This window comes from Haemaphysalis longicornis, unplaced genomic scaffold (genome assembly GCF_048455015.1).
Source record: "Haemaphysalis longicornis isolate Haplotype H1 unplaced genomic scaffold, Haemaphysalis longicornis Haplotype H1 scaffold_4, whole genome shotgun sequence".
In the NCBI taxonomy this organism is placed as follows: domain Eukaryota; kingdom Metazoa; phylum Arthropoda; class Arachnida; order Ixodida; family Ixodidae; genus Haemaphysalis; species Haemaphysalis longicornis.
Window position 1 is genome coordinate 90,409,380 of NW_027526361.1, and position 13,320 is coordinate 90,422,699.

The 13,320-nt window shown below is 46.1% G+C and overlaps 1 protein-coding gene across 3 annotated transcripts in view; it reads left to right on the forward strand.

The window, feature by feature from the left end:
* Positions 1-13,320, forward strand: part of LOC144179044 (acetylcholinesterase-like) — a 116,391-nt gene that overhangs the window by 39,215 nt on the left and 63,856 nt on the right. The window lies entirely within an intron of this gene.

Consider the following 13,320-nt stretch of genomic DNA (forward strand, 5'->3'; position numbering starts at 1 on the left):
TAATTAATATTTTCCTACTGATTTTCTGTTGTTACTAATAGTTTTTAATCGCGACAGCCTGACATGGCCCGTTCTGCAAAAATGCAGCGTCCGCGCTGTCGCTGTTGTTGGCGTACATGTGTTGGCACCAAAAATCTCATTGGTTGAGCCGCCGAGTTACGGACCTAGAATTCTTACACATACACCAAGTGGATCGGACAGCGACGATGGCAGCTGCCATTAGAAGCTCGCGGTCGATTTACCGATTCCCACGTGGGTTCGACGTCCAATTGGCCACTGACGCTGACACCTGAAGTCACAGAGCTTGAGAGGGAACAAGCATGTTTATTGCAAAAAGGATTGGGGAGGACGCTTACGACCGATTCATCAATTCGCATTTGATGTCTGAACGTCAACATACCCACCCACAAATACAACATACCCATGAGAGGGTATCGACCAGGGCCAATTTTAGCCCCCGTCAGAGGTTCGTGGCCGATTGATATGAACGTACTCATAACGTAAAATGAATAAATATATAAAGCTATGGCCCGGCTCACAGGTAATGAAACTCACGTGCGTTTAAATTTTTGTCGCGTGTCTTGTTTTTACATTATTCGCAATATTATATCCCGCTTTGGTACTGTGGGTATGGGGTTTGATACCCCCGCCCCCCTACCCCGCACACTGAGAAGTGCTCTTTTGAGGACAATAGTCTTTCGTCGGCCACTTAAGGCAGATAATTTCGGTCTGTATATTTGTCTGTTTGTCTGCTCGTCTTTGTTTGTCCGTCTGTTCCTCGATTCAGCCACCTGGCCAAAACTTGGCTGAATTCTTGAACGACAACTTTAATATAGCTCCAAACCACTAAACCTGGAACCTACGCATATTTGAGGCAAAACATCAATACATAACTGCTATTTGCGGTGTTCTTGAAAATAAAAATACATGCCTACTGAATTTTTGCGACAGAAAAAAAAAGTATTGAAAACAATGCATTGACGGAAAATAACAAAAAGCGCGCCCGCATCCCGCCGCCTGATGGCTGTCCAAGTGAAACAGTAGCGAAAGGTTTCAGTGGACGTCGCGCGAGCAGGGGAAAGCGGGAAATTTAATTTTACTTCAGCAAACCTCGATCGCGTTTGTCCTAACAGGAGCGAGACGGGAGAGGAGGAGCTTGAGGGGTTGGAGGGGGACAGAGGAAAGGCATTTACGTGGCAGGGACGGCAGAAGACGTTCGTCTTTCGAGTATGCATTTGCAGCGAAGCGATCAGATATGCGACCATTTTCTTTGCCAGCGGAGCTGTTGTACAAGCCGTAAGTTCGCCGTTGCAGGAAAAAATACCAATAAAATGCCGAGCGCTCGTGAGCGCGTGCCTCGCGGCGACCGACGAGCATTCCCGCCACGCGCAGTGGCTTCAGCAAAGCAAAAAAAAAAAAAGAATAACTGGCCAGAATTACGAAGGGCGGGAAAATGCCGAGCACTCATAAGCGCGGGCCTCGCTGCGACCGCCGAGGCGCTTTCGTGAAGCGCTACCGCGCATGTAATCTTTGGCATGAGGAACACCATGACATCGATGCATATGACGATGACTACTGCTGGCACAGTGAAAAGCAATGACGAAACATGTAAATAAACAATTCCAAACTTGTACAAGTGTGTGGTGCTGTGTCCTTCAGTGCTCACGCGTAAAAAAATACTGCAGCTTCGCTATGTTTCAAGCCTTGCGCTACTTAGGCCGTTTTCAGACTGTTGCCGCAACTGTCGTAATACCTTTAAAGAATGACGTCATTTAACGTCTCAGCTAACCAAACTGCGTGACATGCCGTTTTTTTACGTCCATAGATCACGATATGGCTTTTACGTCGGTAGTCTGAACATGGCCTTAGTGCAAGCTTCGCCAGTTGAGCTGGTGGAAGTCTGCAATGCTGAGGATTACTTTGCATCCACCACTCCCCGCGAAGAAGACGGCGACCTCTTCGATGTAGACGACGACGATTACTAGCATCGCAACTATGCAGTGATACTGAAACTTGAGTCCGGCAATGTTCGCCTACAACAGCTTCGCCATTCAAGTCTTGCTTGTGAGTGCGAGATTCGCTAAATTTTTTGTCTCGAACTTCCTGCCACGTACGCATGCTCGCATAAAAATTGATAGATTTTTAGAGTACAGCCGGTAAAAGGCTTGTCTATAACACAGCTTTCGTACTCTCAGCCCTATCCTGCCCCGCCGGAGCGGGATTTGAATAAAACTACTGCGGAATTCTGAAGTCTTAGCCCTTCGCTTTTGCCTCCGACATGTTTGGAACGAGTATGTTTCGGCAGTTTTCAGATGTAGCTGGTTGAAGTTGAAATCGCTGTTATAGACAAGCGTTTTACCAACTGTACTGCGAAAGACAAATTGTACTTGATGAAACCCGTGCGTGCACAGGAAGGGCTTCGGTGGCTTGCTTCGACACTTGACAGCGACGTGGTTGCTTGGGAGACAGCAACCCTAGCACAAAGAATTGACAGAGAACCCATAATCTGGAAGGGCCGCATATCATACCAATTAAAGGAGGAGTTCATTTGAACCCTTAAACCTACGAAGTAACAGCTCTCAAAGGTATGGGATCATTAGTTCGAAATTCGAGGCCTTTGTCAATTTCATGGTATGGTTGCGCGGTTTTTAAATGTGCGTGACTTTGCAGCGTTTCTTCTAGTACTCTCCGCTCTTTCTTTTGTGAGGGTGTTGCTGTTTCATCGCAACTATACAATTGTTCTCGCCCACATTTGGAATGTGCACACATTAGGCGAACACCACTTTTATCTCCGGGACGACAGGCAACACCATCATTCAGGGCAATTTTTATTTCAATTTCCTTTACCGCTTACGTCTTTCGTGCAGTGTGAAATGAATCCGCGTCGGTTTGGGCTCGGGAGAGGAGAAAATGGAAGCAAGTACGGGAGATTATACGTGTTCGTCGTTGCCTGTGAGCCAAGAGCGGTACTTTCGGGGTCTTACACTGATCAGGGTTGGGCCTCGGAAACAACGAACATCGAGAGACGGGAACACGGATGCGGAAGTGACCGCACGCTGCCCTGTTTACCGGCTCAGTGTACCTGTAAATAGCGGCACCGTGCAGACGATAAAAAGCCAGGAAACGTTTCCGACAAGGCAAACACTCGAGCCACGTTGGTGCTCACCTCCAGCTTTGCACTGTCGTGGGGAACGGCGGGGCTATATAAGCAAGTGTTTCAAGGAGCGCTTTCTTTGGAACTGAAGGGGCAGACATGTGCAGTCTAAGAACACCAACAACATCTCAAAAAAAAAAGTTTTGAAGGGCGTTGGATTGTGTATTTTGTATTCCAGCTTCCTCTAACATTGTGCAGTACCACAATTTAGCGCGAGCTTCGGCGTAACCCCAGTTCATTTTCCTCTTTCGTATAAGCAAAACACGTGCAGTTCTAACAATGGTATGTAAATGTTGACTCGCTGGAAACTACGCTTCAGGTTTTTAAACTGTCTACGTTGAAGTTTTGATGCGCTAAACGACCCGGCAAAGAGTAACTTGTGTAAAAGCGTGGTCATACTCCCATTTGTAACGGGCATACGGAACTTCGCCGGTATATGGCCGCTTCCGTGGCAATTGCGCTGACTGCACTGTAGTTTTGCGATATTCCCCCATTATACGGGACCCCATTAACCTTTAAAGTTTCGCCTCACAGGTTCGCTCGAACAAGCCAGGTTATTACGCGGCTGACGTCGTGTCACCGTACAGCAGAATGGGCTACCAGAAATACCTTTGTTAATGCGGGGGAGGCAGAGTGTGGGTTCACGAAAGAAATGATAAGCTCCTTTTCATCATAAACGCATACCCTCAAAAAATATTTCAGTGGGTCTGCTTTGCTTTATCAAGGTTGACTCCCCCCGCACTGGTTCTAGGAAGACCAATTTGTCGAGTAAGGATGCCCGACATACGATTTGACTCAAAAATGTGGTCTGAGCTGGGGTATCACACGACGCCAAATGCTATCCTAGCATTGAGCAATGTCACAGCGCAGAGCGCAATTTTCCCGTTGAAACTGTGTGCTGGGCCTCTCATTAGCCTTAATCACTGCTTTGGTGGAAAAGATTTACCATTCGTGTGCGCTTGGAGTGAATCAGACGTACGAGCATTTTTAAAAGCGTACTCTCGCGCACAATGAAGCGAAGAAATCGCAGTTGCAGCTTTTGCGAAGTACATTGCGTCAGGACGCTCGCACTTCAAATGACCCTTTCTAGGGACCAGTAACCATCATTTGACATCACGAGGATTTTAAGTGCAGAGTACTTCAGGCGCTCGCCTTGTCGTCGTAGATCGCTCGCTGGACGCAAGTAGAGCAACGGGGCGTTCCGTTGTAGCGCTGTCGTTCACGGCGTACCCCAGAGGCTTCGAAAGCCAGGCGGTTTATACAGGGTGATCAAAGTTGCGTCGACAGGTTTTTTTTTTTTAAATGGGCTCTTAGATTTACGCGAAGACGACCTCTACAGTAAGATTATGCTGCCAGGGGGACACCTAAATAGGAGGTAATTATTGATATCAGAGGAGTCATTAACAAAAATTGATTAATTAACTTTTTAGTGGCTACAGTAACCAGGCATGTTTGTATTGGAAAGTTAGACGCAATCATGTTTCTACGCAGTTTCAATTGACAGAATTCTTCTAGCGCATTTGTAGTCCGAGATATCAAACGGCGAAGTTTAATTGCCGTTCGCATGATTACGCATGCAAGACAGTCTGCACGCAAGCAAAAAATGGCGCGTTAGAAATGACGCAAAACAGCTCCAGCATACGAAATTAAAGCAAGCACAAAAAGAACAGAAGTCCGTCTGGCCCAGTTTGAGGCAGGGGGGCGCGCGAGCACTGCAAAGGTGGGAAATTTTAATTGCGTGGGGTGGTGGCAGTGAGCGGACAACGGCGGTACAGCCCGTTATGGCGAATCACTGCTTTTCACTTCCGACCGCTTTCACAATGAGCGGAACGACAATAATTTTTGCGTCGCCTTGAATAAAAAATTTCCACCATCTTCCCGCGAGGGGAACCATGGGGTAGATGCGACGCATCGGGGGTTTCCGTTGCGTTTCCGTTATGTTAGAGTATCTATTGTTGTTGTGTGTCCATATTTTACGCAGCATGTTCACCCCCGATGCGTCACATCTACCCCATGGTTCCCCTCGCGGGAAGATAGTGTAAATTTTTTACGGTTGCGCCGACCACCGCGATAGCAGGCCTGTTAGTCTCCATTCAAATCATCGGTGGTCATCGGAGGATGTCATCGGCGGAGCGGCGGTGGAACGACTGAGCGGAGCGGCGCAGTTACCGCGGTTATATGAAGCGGAATGAGAGAGAGCAGCGCATAGCAGCGCGTGCGCATGTGTTAACCGAGCGCAAGCTGCATGCGCGCTAACCCGCACCCACGCACAGCTGGCACGGCGACGGAGCGAGCGCCGGCGAGCGCTAACACGCAGATGGCGCTGCGGTGAGAGCGGCGCTAGCGCGCAGTTGGCGCGGTGAGGAGAATGGGGGAAGGATGCGGACTACGCCAAACGACGCCGGAGGGACAAGGCGAGTGAAAGAGATGCGTCGTATCTAATAGGCATGTATTTTCACTCTTCAACTATAGCGATCAGCAAAATCTGGCTGATGCTCTTGTATTTCGTTTTGTTAGTTTGTAGGGTTGGAGAAGTTAGAGGAGGCGGTTTACAGGGGCTCAAGAATTCACGAGCAACTAAACGAAGGGGGTAGAGAGAGGGAGAGAGAAAATTATTTGCCCTTTTGTACGGCCTCCTCACTCCAAGGGGCTACTGTATTTCCTCATTGGTGGGTTTGAGGGGACAGTACAAACGTAAAATTGTGTGAACCGACAGCAAGCGGTGGGACAAGCTGCCGTTACTTACTTTTCGGCTTCGCTAGGTGGGCAGGGTCTCCACCTCTAGTTACTTCTAAAATCGGTGCGTAATAGCCACATTTAACGTATCCATTTCCTCTGTAGGTGCGCAGCTTTTATGGGTCCTCCTCGGTACCCTTCCGCGTGCGTACAGACAATGTTATCGCATCGCTTGTCCATAAGGGACGTTCTCCACGACGCGTCCTTCGACGCTAGTGTAATAAAAGAGACTAAGAGATTTGGGGAAACGCATATTTGTGGCAGCGTGCTCAATGCACGGAGACCATATTCGAAGCTCAAAAGCAGTACAAGGACAGTAATTCAGAAGCAGGAACCGACGAGGAAGGCACTGTCTAAAGGAGGCGGGTCGTCCGACGAGATGTGACGTTCCTCATCGTCATCGTTGGCCTCGCCATCGAGCTGCCGCCCTAAAGGGAGGTAATGGAGATCTTGAGCAAGGGGAAGGAATGTTGTAAGCACCTTCGATAGGACGACCCGAAAGGTGAACTCATATCGCGACAATTAAAATCTTCTCGTACAGAGATTTGATTTAAAAATAGAGCGCGACTTGGATAACGACAGTAAATAAGGATGACGGGACAAGTGCTCGCTTGTTTGAGCGGATTAGAATTCTCGGCAGGAGTGGCAATAAAGTGGCGAGGGAGCTCTGGGAAGAGTTTTATATTAAGCAGAAAGGGGACAAGCGCGTCAGCGATACATCTGTGCTTTTGCGTGCCAGCGAGTTTGAGTTTTTAAAAACGCCACTTTGATCTTGTCCCCTGTTTGATGCCTTCCATTTTGTGCACCCTAGTGCGCATGCTCCAAATGGTACATGCATAAATATGAGACGATGCTTCAATAAATGTTAGCTGCAAGTGAGCGCTTGTACCATCGTCCTCCTTTACTTTCGTTGTCCAAGTGGCGCTGTATTTTTCAATCATAATGCACCAACTTTCCCAACAGGTTTGTTTAATGTCGTATACAGAGCTCCTTTTTACTACAGCGAACGCTGAAAAGTGAAAAATATCGGCCATGTAAGAAACATGATTAGTATTCGTTGAATAATTTGAGAGCGGAAATAGGTGAGGTCTAAGAAAAGATGCAAAAGCGAAGTGTAATATTCACCGGCTACTGAAGTTTCGTACATAGGAAACGTGAACGCCTACGTAGACAAGAAAGCAGACATTGTTTTGACAAGCTAGCGCAGACTGACGACTATGCCACGTGTTTCTTTTCCTAACCATGTTACTGCCCGAACAGACCCCTCTGTCATGATGTGACGAAACACCAAGGATTATTTGAGTAATTGGTGTTTCATTAAATATACTTGTAACTGATGCGTACAAAGAATATAAATGATGAGTTCTGTTAAGCTGTGGCTACGAACACGTCTACTTACTCTGTCGGTAGCTCGGTACTTACCGCGGCAATCGGAGAGGACTGAAAAACTAAAATACCCTCCACACACTGTTTTTAATAGAAGCTTAGTAATACAGCCACACGATTTTTTAGAGCAGCTACTGGAACTTATTTCAATTAGGTGATGTGTTGTGTCCACGGTAAATTTCTGACGGCTTGATTATGGGGCATGTTCCGTAAATTAAAGTTCTTCCGAACATTTTTTTTAGCAAAAATATTTTTTCCCTAGAAGTAAAGAACCGTAACACCTGTACTGATGTTTAGATAAACGTTAAAGGAAACATAGATGTATAGCATAGCGGTTCACTGCCAAAGCTGACTACATTTTATGTAATGCATTGCAAATCTTTTTGTCCGTGCCATACAAGAATAAGTCGTCCACCACCCGAATTTACGTGCAGTTTATAAAACACCATATTGGTGACTAATTTTTTTGTGAAACCAGTTTTTATTACCAGCAATGGTTTTTATTCCAATTAAAGTCATAACAAACTGAAACACGGTACACTACACATTGTCATTTTAAAGGGACCCTGCAACAATTTCTCAACTTTTTTTTTTGAAATCTGTAATGCTTGCAGAACGTAGTTAGCCAAATAACCCAGTAGTTAGATTAGGGTGTCGCAAAGTCCCTGAGACAAAATTACTGCTCTATGCCCCCCAGATAACTTGTAAACTCGCTCAAAAGATTTTTCTCTCTTTCCCGGTCCTGACGTTCTTCGACGGCTAGAATTACGTCACTAAGGCCATGTAGCGGCTGTTGGCCAGTTTTCCTTCAGTTACAGCCATGAACGCTTTTCGATAACTTTAAAAAAAAGCAAAAAAAAAAAAACAAAGCAGAAACTGAAGGCGTATCTGGTGCGACAAGCGTATCACGCGGTGTCGCTCCGTGCGGCGATAACTATAGCTCTCGCAGTGGTTCCAGACAAGCAGGAAAGAGTGAAAGCGCTTATCTAAAGTGTTGCAGGTTCCCTTAAAACCAGGTGAACCTACCTCACCCCCCTCTTTGGCTTTCCTCTGCATTTCTAACCCCTCGTATTTTATGCCCTCGGTTCTAGTTGTAGGGTTGCGCTATCTATTTAGTGCTCTTGCAACCGTATCAAGAAAACCGTCACTGCCCTTCACCGCGCCGCCGTTTTCAAAAGTGCTATGCACACATATTAACCGTTTGGTATCACACAAACGTAAACGATCATCACTTTCAAAGCTTTCGGCATTTAATGAGTGATAGGGAGCAGTGCACGATAGAATAACCGAATTATTTTCACGTCATCTTACTCAAATCTTTGGGTTATTTTAAATCTCCGATCTCATATTGGCAATGTTTGTGCAAATTTATTTTTGATCATGCAAGCTTTTTGCAAGCAGATTTAAGTCTTCACAGAAATAGACTCATTCATTAAAATCTTCCCGAAATAAAAGAAATGAGCTATAATAATAGAGACTTATAGCAGACCGATGAACCGGTCCCGGTATGGTACCCGGTAGGCGACCGGTGCCACTGCGCGTGCGCGGAGGCGAAAAAACTGGTTATGCGCATGCGCAGGCGTACCGGGTACAGTAGCGGGAGCGTTTCGCCGGTCTGCTATAACTCCCTAATTACTGTTTAAGTCGCAAAACATTGAACTGACGTTCTCTACAGCATGGACCTAGTGGCTATTTAATCCTACATCAGTGATGCATTTGTTCATAAGCAGCATTGTTTATCAGTTTTCTTCGACCTCCAGAAAGCTTACGACACAGCCTGGCGTTACGGTTCTTTGTGATCTGCGCCGCCTTGGAGTTTGTGGAAACATGCTGAACAGTTTGAAAGATTACCTTTCGGAGCGCACCTTTCAGGTTAGGGTTGGAAATGTCCTCTCGAAGATATTCGTCCAAGAAAATGGAGTTGCGCAGGGAGGTGTGCTCAGCTGCACCCTTTTTAATGTTAAGATGAATTCTTTAGGAACTGCACTGCCTCGCTCCATATCCTACTCACTATATGTTGATGATGTGCACATTGCCTTTAAATCATGTAATATATGTCCATTTGTGAGAGGCAAATCCAACTATCTGCCAACAAACTTACAAAATGGGCAGATGAGAATGGCTCCTGTTTTAACCCAGAAAAAAGCACGTGTGTGGTCTTCTTTAGGCAGCGTGGTATCCGCCCAGATTCTGTTATTAAACTCAATGAAACACCCATAACAGTAAAAAAGGAGCACAAGTTCCTTGGGGTTGTGCTTGATGACAAGCTTTCATTCATTGCACACCTCAAACGCCTTAAAGTTAAATGTTTGGATACAGTCACGATCCTGAAAGTCCTCTCACACCAGTCTTGGGGTCCTGACACAAAGTGCCTATTGGCCTTATGCAATAGCCTTGTGAGGTCCCGCATCGACTACGGGTGTCTTGTTTATCAATCTGCCGCGAGAACAGCACTAAAGATGTTAGACCCTGTCTATCATCTTGGCCTTCGTCTGGAACGAGCCCTGTTTTAAGCCTGTATGTGGAAGCCAATCAGTGGTCTCTTGAAACACAGCGGAAGTACACTGGGTTGAATTATGCTCTAAAAGTGACATCCTTGACCGGACACCCGAACAGCACTCTAGGTAACCAGGCAATCAAGCTTTTTGATAAACAACCTGCCATGGCTGAGCCATTTCTTCTGTCGGTGAGGCCACTGGCCACAGGCCTGGGAATATCCTTCACTGACGCTCAGAAAACCAGCTTTGCTGACTTTGTCCTTCCATGGGATCTCTGCCCTATCTCTTATGATCTCTCTTTTATGAAGATTGACAAAAGAACCGCTCCAAAGGAATTAATTATGCCGCATTTTTTGTTTTTGCAGAACAAGTACAGAGCTTCTGAGTTCTACACAGATGCTTCCAAGTCAGCTGGTGCAGTATCATGTGCTGCACATGATCCAAACTTTTCCACGTCAAAGACTATGCCTGAAGCCACATCTATATTCACTGCTAAAACACACGGCCTTGTATTGGCTGTAGAATATATTATTGAGAACAATGTCCAAAAGTCAGTGATATTTACTGATTCTCAAAGTGCTGTGCAGGATTTAGCGTCAGGAAAGTTACAAAAAAATCCAGTCTTTAATCAATTGCTAAAACTACTGTGCTCAGCCCACAAACAAAAACTTGAAATCACAGTCTGTTGGGTCCCAGGTCACTGCGGCATAGCCGGAAATGAGCAAGCAGACAGGAATGCTGTAACTGCAGCTCTTCGGAGGGACCTAGATATTCAAAGCGTCCCGTACGAGGATCTTAAAGCGTACGTACGCAAGAGGCTGCTTGACCAATGGCAGGAAGATTGGAATGGACAAACAGCAAACAAATCGCACATGGTAAAACCCAAGTTAGGTAGATCGATCCGTGAGAAATGGGACAGGATCACAGAGGTTATTCTTTGTAGACTGCGCATAGGCCATACCCATGCTACACATGCGTACCTATTGAAAGGAACAGAACAGCCACGCTGCTTGAGGTGTGGAGGGTCGCTATCAGTCATTCACGTACTGGTAGAATGCAAACTACTTGAACCGCAAAGAAAGCTTCATTTTCTAGAATTGTACACACGCATGATGCCTCAACACCCATTGCTGTTTTTATCAGATGAGCAATTTTAAATGCAGAGTTCCGCGTCCGCAGCAGGTGCGCCTTTCCTTCCATCCTCTCTCTCAACAGCAGCTGGCACGCGCATGCGTCGTAGTCAGCCCGTTCGCTCCGTCGTGGTCTCGGCGTAACAGGTGCGTGATAGCAGCGCGGTGGGGCTTGGAAGGGCGCGCGCTGCTTGCGCATGCGCGCTCTCCCCCCCCCCCCCCCCCCCCCCCGTATTGCTCTCCCTCTACTGCGCGCGCTGCAAATATAGCGGCTAGCGGTCGCTCGTGTTTCAGTCACTGCGTTGCTCCTTCCTTCCTTGGTTGACGCTCGTGCCCACGTTTACTCGTGTCTGCTACTCCAGCATCACGGAAGAAGCGATGGAAGCAACACTGCCTTCAATCAGTACTGAGGCCCCAATGCTCTGCATTTACTCGTGTTCCCCTCGCGGGAAGGCGCGGGAATTTTTTTCTTGTAATTCGACGGTTCGAGAAACTTTCGCGCAGAGAGCTAAACGCCCGCAGAGCGGATTCCGGGCTATTTCTCTGTTAACCGTGTTTTTAAGTACCTCTCAAACGTAGATATTTTAAGGTATGTGTCATATCACCCGTGAGCCGCGCCACCATCGCACGCTAGAACCCGGTAGGACCTCTCACTGCTACCGCAAAGACGGGGGCAAGGGGTGCACGTAGAAAATTCCTGACATAGTGACAATTGTTTTTACTTGGCCCTCTACACCAATTCTTTTTTTAACAGAAATTTGAGATACCTTTTATTATGTATTCTGTGCTTCATATTCCCGCTTGAATAATCCTCACCATAGTACTGGCGCTCTTTGGCCTTGATGCCCTTGCGCCAAGAAAACCTAACATCATCATCATCTCTACAGCATGTCTTGTGCAATCTTTAGTATATTAGAAACAAAAACACCCTGACTTGCTAGTTACATGCGGACGCATGAAATTCAAGCCATTTCCAAAATCAATAAGTAAGTTGTTACGAATGATTGAATTAAATAATTAATCAATATTCATTTAAAAATGGGTGCTGTCGGTAAGATACCTTCCCGGTGGATGCGATTCTTAGTCCAGGATCGCCCGGCTTTGGCTGGCTGCGCGGCGCTATTAAGACACAGGAACAAATATTTGTTTCTAGTACTATGGACAATTCGGTATGTATTTCATTCATTTATTAACTACGTAAGAACCAAGCATAAGAAGTCGATTGTTTATAGGGCAATGGCAGGAAGTGTTCGCTGAAACCCAAAGCTGTGAAAATATTTCCCATCGAAAATATTATCCGCACCGTAACATCATTGTGTTGGCCTCACCCAGCGAGTTCCGACGAGACCCAGTTTTTCTCAGGATAATTACAGCAGTTGAGCGAACAGATGCGGCCTATCTTTTACTGCGATCAACATGATCCGCGCATTCCAGTAGATTGACCGATTTCCCTCATTATCGAGCGCCACACTAGCGACTACAGAAGGTTTTCCGGAAGAAAGGGCTTTGCTCAGAAGATATGAGGGCACGTTAAATTAGAGGGTCCACGACTGTCTTTAAGCAATCTATGCTATATAACGTCGACTAGAGGCAAAATCAGACAGGGCACAGGAATAGTTGGGTTTTACCCGAGGTGGTGCGCAGACTGGGCTAATGCGTACATACGTGGTCATATGTGAAGCAAAACGCAAGTGTGAACGGAAATAAAACCAAAGTGAAGTGTAGGTTTAATACACTTGAAATATGTCTGCGGATAAGCGGTGGTTCATTATAAGACGGCCCTTCTTACGTGCTAAGAGGTAGCCTCACTCTGCTATGATCTGTAGAAACCGATTTGCAGCTACGTGCGGTGTCTGTCCATGCGAACTTAAATGTAAAATTGAACTTTCAAAGTTTGTGTGCTGGACTGTCTTACCATCAGCTACCATGCAGCTACTTACCGGAGCAATATGGTTTAAAACCAAAAGTACTCTCTATCCGCGCGCATTCGCCTCGGATACGTTCAGTTTGCTGCTTACTTCTTTCCTGCCGTTAAATTATTCTGAAAAGGAAAATTCTGCGAATGTGTGAAAATTTCAAAGGGGATAGGCGCTATCTAAGAACACGACCACTCTTCATTAAATACAACGTGCTGAAAGTTGACCAAGTTTATTATTTTAAGCTTCTACAGTTGATTTACAGGAGCGGGATATATAAATTACCACCTGAAAGTGCAGGAGAATATAATATCCGGAATCCAAAACGAAGGGCATTGCCTACAAGGACGAATTACGGCCAGCAAACTATTAATTTTCAGTCTACTATAGTGCTAAATATGCAAGAACTAAGCGTGAATTTTCCTGACGTCCCATCCACTTTTAAAAACAAGTGCAGGACGCTTTCAGTAAAGAGAGAGAGAGAGAGAGAGAAATAATTA